Genomic DNA, 7,546 nt, shown 5'->3' with positions numbered 1-7,546 from the left:
CATTGGATGTACAATGCTGATCGCTGCTCCCAAGAGTTCATTGAGGGTGTGCATTCTTTCTTACGTGTGGCCGAGGCAAACAAACACGATGGTTTCATATGCTGCCCATGTGTCATATGTAAGAATTTGAAGGAATATTCTAGCTCAAGGAGTCTTCATTCACACTTGTTGAAGTCGGGTTTCATGCCAAACTATATTTGTTGGACGAAGCATGGAGAAACCGGGGTTGTAATGGAAGAAGGTGAAGAAGAACAATGGGACGATGATGACATTATTGCTGAATATGGTGCCTTCAATGATACTGCAATGGGGGAAGCTGAAGAAGAGGTAGTGGCAGAAGATGAACCCATTGATGATCTTGGTCAGGCCATTCGTGACGCACAAAGAGAATGTGAAAGTGAAAAGGAGAAGATCAAGTTCGAGCGCATGCTAGAGGATCACAAGAAATTGCTATACCCAACTTGTGATGCAGGACAGAAAAAGTTGGGTACCACACTGGAATTGCTGCAATGGAAGGCAAAGAATGGTGTATCTGACAAGGGATTTGGGGAGTTACTGAAAATCCAAAAGAAGATGGTTCCAAAGGATAATGAATTGCCCATCACTACGTACGAAGCAAAACAGGTAGTCTGCCCTTTGGGATTAGAAATCCAGAAGATACATGCATGTCCTAATGACTGCATCCTCTACCGTGGCAAGGAGTACGAGAAGTTAGATGCATGCCTGGTATGTCATGCATCGTGATATAAGATCAGGCGAGATGACCCTAGTGATGTTGAGGGCGAACGTCCCACAAAGAAAATCTCTGCCAAGATTATGTGGTATGCTCCTATAATACCACGCTTGAAACGTATGTTCAGAAACAAAGACCATGCAAAGTTATTGTGATGGCATAAAGAAGACCGTAAGGTAGACAATATGTTGAGACATCCTGCTGATGGGTCCCAGTGGAGAGCAATTGATAGAGAATTCCCAGAGTTTGCAAATGACGCAAGAAACTTAAGGTTTGCTTTAAGTATGGATGGTATGAATCCTTTCGGGGAGCAGAGCAGTAGTCATAGCACTTGGCCTATTACTCTATGTATCTATAACCTACCCCCCTGGTTATGCATGAAGTGTAAGTTTATTATGATGCCAGTGCTCATCCAAGGTCCAAGGCAACCTGGCAACGACATCGATGTGTACCTGAGGCCACTAGTTGAAGAACTTCTACTTTTGTGGAACAGACCAGGTGTACGTGTGTGGGATGAGCACAAACAGGAGCACATTGACCTGCGAGCATTGTTGTTCGTAACAATCAATGATTGGCCTGCTCTAAGTAATCTTTTAGGACAATCAAACAAGGGATATAATGCATGCATGCACTGTTTCGATGACATTAAAGGTATATTCTTGAAAAAATGTTGAAAGGTCATGTACCTTGGCCATCGTCAATTTCTTCCTGCGAATCACCCCCTAAGAAAGAAAGGCAAGCATTTTAAAGGTAAGGCAGACCACCAGTCCAAGCCGGGCAACCAAACTGGTGAGGATGTACTCAATATGGTCAAGGATGTGAAAGTATTATTTGGAAAGGCACATGGCAGTGAACTTGTTCCGAACGACGCTGACGGTCACGCACCCATGTGGAAGAAGAAGTCCATATTTTGGGAGCTACCCTATTAGCAAGTCCTAGAGGTCCGTAGCGCGATCGACATGATGCACCTGACGAAGAATCTTTGTGTGAACCTGCTAGGCTTCATGGGTGTGTATGGGAAGCCTAAGGACACACTTGAAGCACGACAGGACCTGCGATGTTTGAAAGAACGAGACAACCTACATCCAGAGAAGACAGATGATGGACGCCATTACTTAAGTCCTGCCAGCTACACTCTTAGCAAAGAAGAGAAGGAAAGCATGTTTGAATGCCTAGCAAGCATCAAGGTACCATCTGGATTCTTCTCAAATATAAAGGGTATAATAAATATGCCAGAGAAGAAATTCTTAAACTTAAAGTCCCATGACTGCCACGTGCTCATGACGCAATTGCTTCCAGTTGCATTAAGAGGAATTCTACCTCCAAATGTACGTCTAGCCACCATGAAGCTATGTGCATTCCTCAATGCAATTTCTCAGAAGGCAATCGATCCAATGGATCTAGCTAAACTACAGAATGATGTGGTTCAATGTCTTGTCAGCTTTGAGTTGGTGTTCCCTCCTTCCTTCTTTAATATCATGACACACCTCCTAGTTCACCTGGTCAAAGAGATTAGCATTCTCGGTCCTATGTTCCTGCACAACATGTTCCCCTTTGAGAGGTTCATGGGAGTCCTAAAGAAATATGTTCACAACCATGCTCGGCCAGAAGGAAGCATCGCCAAGGGCTATGGAACAGAGGAGGTCATTGAGTTTTGTGTTGACTTTATTCCCGACCTTGACCCGGTTGGTGTTCCTGAATAGCGACACAAGGGGAGACTAAGTGGAAAGGGGACACTAGGGAAGAAAACATATATTGGTACGTAGGACAATTATTTTAATAAAGCACACCACACAGTTCTGCAAAACTCCTCCTTGGTGGATCCGTATATCGAGACACATAAAGAGTTGCTCCGATCCAAGTTTCCAGGGAAGTCTGAAGCTTGGATTACACGTCAGCACATGGAAACTTTGAACGACTGGTTGCGAAAAGAATGTCAGGGTGATGAGAGTATTGATGAGCAACTGTATTTGTTGGCTAGGCAGCCATCGTGGCATATCCTCACATACAAAGGGTGCGAGATAAATGGGAATATATTTTATACAGTAGCCCAAGATAAAAGGAGCACCAACCAAAACAGTGGTGTCCGCATAGATGCCACCGACCCTAATGGAAATAAGCAAACATATTATGGCCGCATAGAGGAGATATGGGAACTAAACTATGCACCTACTTTTAAGGTACCTTTATTCAAGTGCCAATGGGTAAAGGCGACTAGAGGTGGGGTAGCAGTCGACAACCAGTATGGAATGACAACCGTGGACCTCAACAATATTAGGTACAAAGATGAACCATTCATCCTTGCCAAGGATGTGAATCAGGTGTTCTATGTCAAGGACATGGCTACAAAACCGAAGAGAGGGAAAAACAACAACGACCCAATCTATGAGCCAAAGCGCCACATAGTTCTTTCAGGGAAAAGAAACATCGTCGGAATTGAAGACAAGTTAGACATATCAGAAGATTATGAAAATGATGACCGAATTCCACCCTTCACAGTGAACAAAGACCCAAGCATCCAGCTAAATGATGAGGACCCTCCATGGTTACGACACGATCATAACCAAGGGATATACATTAAGAAGAAGTTCACTACTGTGCCCGCTTGATATATTTAGTGATGTATTAGACCTATTATGTAATAATTGTGACTTCAGATATTTTTGTCGTGTTTTCAAATTTTCTACGGTTTAAATGAATTTTCTGCTAGACGGTGGATTTCCCGTGGAGAATGTGTGATGAAAAACCAAATGATCAACATTAATAAGATGTGAAAACCAATTTCCTGTCGAAAAGCAATAGTTTTAATGATTTTAATTAAGTAGTATATTTTTGCATGGTGCAAATTATAATTATTATTTACACTATGTCACATATTCATACAGTAAAACAAAAGAGTTTAGGTTACAATTTTTTGTTATGTATAATAATGCAAAACCAAGTCCAGAATTTTTTTATAATTTTTTGGGTAATATTTTATTTATTAGGCATTTAATAACTCTATGCATTTTTATATAAAAGAAATATATAAAAAGGAAAAAACTTATGGAAACCGGAGAAAGCCAACTGCAGACCACCTTTACTCCCGGGCCTAAAATGCCCTTTACTCCTGGGCCGTGGCTACACCCGGGACTAAAGGTGGGCTGCGTTTTCGCAGCCTGCCAAAATGACCTTTACTCCCGGGCCGTGGCTACACCCGGGACTAAAGATCAGACCCTTAGTCCCGGTTCTAATCATCACCCGAGACTAAAGGGTCTTTAGTCCCGGTTCGTAGCGGCAACTGGGACTAAAGGTCTCCCTTTATAAAACCTCTCTGTCTCCGCCAAGCCTCATCTTCTCCACTAGATCGATCCAGCAGCGCCGCCGCCCCAGGCCACCCTAGCCTCGCCTCACGCGTGCACGCTGCCACCGGCCGACCAGCGCACGCCTCGCATCGTCCTCGTCCCCGGCCCACCTCGCCCCCAAGCAGTCTTCTCCAAGATCCGCAGCAGGCCACAGCTACGGCACGTCTCCAGGTTTGGCCCTGGTCTCCCTCTTCCTCTGCACTTCCCTTGATGATGCCATAGTTGGTGTTCCGACGACGATGGAGATCGCCGGGCTAGGTTGGGGAGAATCGGTATTAGTGATCAGCAGCGAGATGATTAGTGTTGTGCATGACAGTTGTGTGTGTTGCTATTGCTAGGAGGTAGCATGCTCAAGTGTAGAAGGGGCAAGGGCCAAGGGGCTTGTTCTGTCATCACAAGAGGGAGGATGACGGTTAGCAGTGTGTGTTTGTGAACCTGCTTTGCTGGCTTGAAGTCTTTCTCGAGATATCTGCGTATACTGGCCTTGGCGGCGGCGGGAGCGGGAGGGGAAGAAGGAGGCCGCCGCCGTGGCCATGGAGCTCCAGCATGACAAATCCTTTAATTAAAAGCTCTACTAGATGATCATGTTTATTAGAATTATGATTTTATACATTTGTACATACTTGTTGCAAATGAGCTTTTGTATGAATCTAGAATCTGGGCAGGAGCTAACTTTGATCTGGTAGGAGTTATGGCTGATATCATGAGCTTTTGCAATTTCTACAAGTCATAAAAAAAAGATGCTTCTGTATGAATCTAGAATCTGTGCATGATCTTTGAAGTTTGGATTGGAACCTGAGTGGTAGAAACTTTTTGCGACAAAATCTCTATGCTGATGAGAGCAGCATCGACAATGGAAGCATTTTTGAAGATATAGTGAGATGCTTGCTTTTGCATTTGTTTTGTACATTTTGCTGTTATAAACAATAGTCTGCTGATTTCCATTAGTATCAATTTGGCTCATCAATTTGGTGCATACTTCTGTAACATGTTTTTTTAGTAAAGTATAAGTCTCTAACATGTTTTTTTGGCTACAGGAGCTGGACCTCGCGTTTGACACCTTGGATGTGAGCCACCGCTGCCACCATATATAATCCGTTTATGATGGATTAATTGCTCCAACCTTTTGTAATCGGATGGATGCGTGTGCCGAGCCCTCGTGCCGGCAATCTTGTAATGCGATTTTGTGCTGAGCCATCGAGCTCAGTGGAGCACGGGCGTGCCCGGTGTCTTGTCGTTTCCTCCTTTTTGCGCGGTAGCTTATGACGACTAGTTAGAAAATTATAGAAAATCCATACTAGTTGAACTTGCGGACCATGTTCAGCTCGGCGAGCATTTTCTCTGCCGAGCGGTAACGGACATCAAGGAGGAGCTTTGATTCTACGAGGGAGAGCGGCAACGATCATGGAAGACCGTGTTCCCTTCCTCGTAGAATCGGAGCTCTTCCATGGCCAAGTATGGTGCCGTCCGGTGGAGAAATGCTCGCCGAGATGATCACGTAAGCAAGGTCAACTAGTACGGATGGTTATTTATTCACACGTCCCTATATCGTCACAGTAGTCTGTCAATCACTGTACCCAAACGCAGTATATATATAAATATAAACGATAATCGATTGTTATGTGTGTACACTCCCATTATTCTGTTAATTTGCGGAAATATCATATGAATTACTTACATGCCGCAGTAAAAGACGAGAACACAATGACCATGGCCACGGCCATGAAAAATACCAACGACACAACACTAGCAACTTTCTCGGCAAGCAGAGTAGTGTTAAACGCTCTGGAAACCTTTAAACTTTGTCAGTTAAGATTTCCCCTTCAAACAAGCTAGGCACTTAAATAAGGCTTATGCTAGATTCTATCACTAGTATAGATACAAAAATGATTTTTACAAATGTTACTATCCTTGAGGTGGCACGTCTTGCAGGAGTTCATTTTATAGATATAGTTTTTAGTTTTTATAGATATATCTGGTGGTGTAAAAGCTAGATGGCTGCCCCGAGAGACAACATGGATGAAGAAATGATGAATATTATCAACACCGGCACTCAATTTGCCGATGGTGACCAGCAGGATGTAGATGACGGGAGTCAATACCTGGCTCTTGAAGATAACCAAGAAAATATTATGCAAGAAAATACAGGCGAGGTATATATATTTATATATATATTTGAATATTATATATATATATATATATATATATATATTTGAATATCTATCAACTATTATACGTAGCCCTCTGGATCGACGACAGCAACGGCGAAAAGCAAAAAAAATCGAGGCCCGAAAAAGCTATTGGAGGGGCGCTACATAATATCAGAATTCAATATCGAGACAGGCGAACCACTTGGTCCACACGCAAGGAAATTCGTGCAACACTGTGGGTGCCTTGTAAGGGACAGACTTCCGATCAGTGCCCATGAATGGAAGCAAAAGATCAACGAGCCTCATGTTAGTTTTGTCTCTGATCTTGATAAGAATTTAATTTGGGATGATATTCTTCAATATTTCATGTTGCAAGCGGATGATTATGATGCTATCAACGATGATGAATTGAAGGAACTAGTTCGAAAGTGGGCTATGAAGAAGATGGCCACACAATTTCAGACTTGGAAGAAATCCCTATACATGAAATACGTCAAGAAGAACGTAACGCCCAATTTCAATACTAGTGGCCCGCTCGCGAAGTTAAGGCCCTACTAGAATGATTTTGTACAGTACAAGACATCGGAAGAGGGTGAGGAACGGGTGAGAAGGAACCAAGAGAATGCCCGATAGAAGGTATACCACCATGGCATGGGATCTGGTGGCTATGCGACTGCCATTCCTAAGTGGGAAAAAATGGAAGTGGACATTCTTGCCAAGGGTATCACACCAGAATCACTCAATTGGCCCAAACGCGCGAAGAATTGGTTTTTTGCTCATGGAAGACTAGACCTAGAGACCGGGAAGCTAGTTCATGGCTCAAAACTCGAAAGAGCAACACAAAGATTATCTTATGCTCTACAAGCTAAAACTATTGGTGCGTTCAGGCCTAATAGAGAGAAGGATGAACTGACGTATGCTCTCGGGACTGCTGAACACAGTGGTCGAACGAGAGGTTTAGGACGGAATATTTTTTGGGAGCATGGTTTCCCTGACGACAGAGATACCTATAGAAGCTGGCAGAGAAGGAAGGATGAGGATGCAGCGCGAATCAGCAGGTTGGAGGAATTGGTTCATGAGTCACGGGAGGCGTTGCTTCAAGCACAGGAGCGCGAAAAAGACATGCAAGCTAGAATGTAGGACGAAATCATAAAGCAACTGCAAATAGCAATGAGTGCCCAGAGGCAGGCATCAGATCTAGGAATGAACATTAATATTAGCCCCCCTGATCAGTTGAAAAGCAGTTGCGCTTCCACGGAGTTGCCAAATCAAGATGACGCAATGCTACGTTTCCCCGTGGATGACATCACTGCACCGTT

Source organism: Miscanthus floridulus, unplaced genomic scaffold, assembly GCF_019320115.1.
Source record: "Miscanthus floridulus cultivar M001 unplaced genomic scaffold, ASM1932011v1 os_2177_2_3, whole genome shotgun sequence".
Lineage (NCBI taxonomy): Eukaryota > Viridiplantae > Streptophyta > Magnoliopsida > Poales > Poaceae > Miscanthus > Miscanthus floridulus.
The sequence above is the reverse complement of the archived record's forward strand: the minus strand, read 5'-3'. Positions refer to the sequence as shown.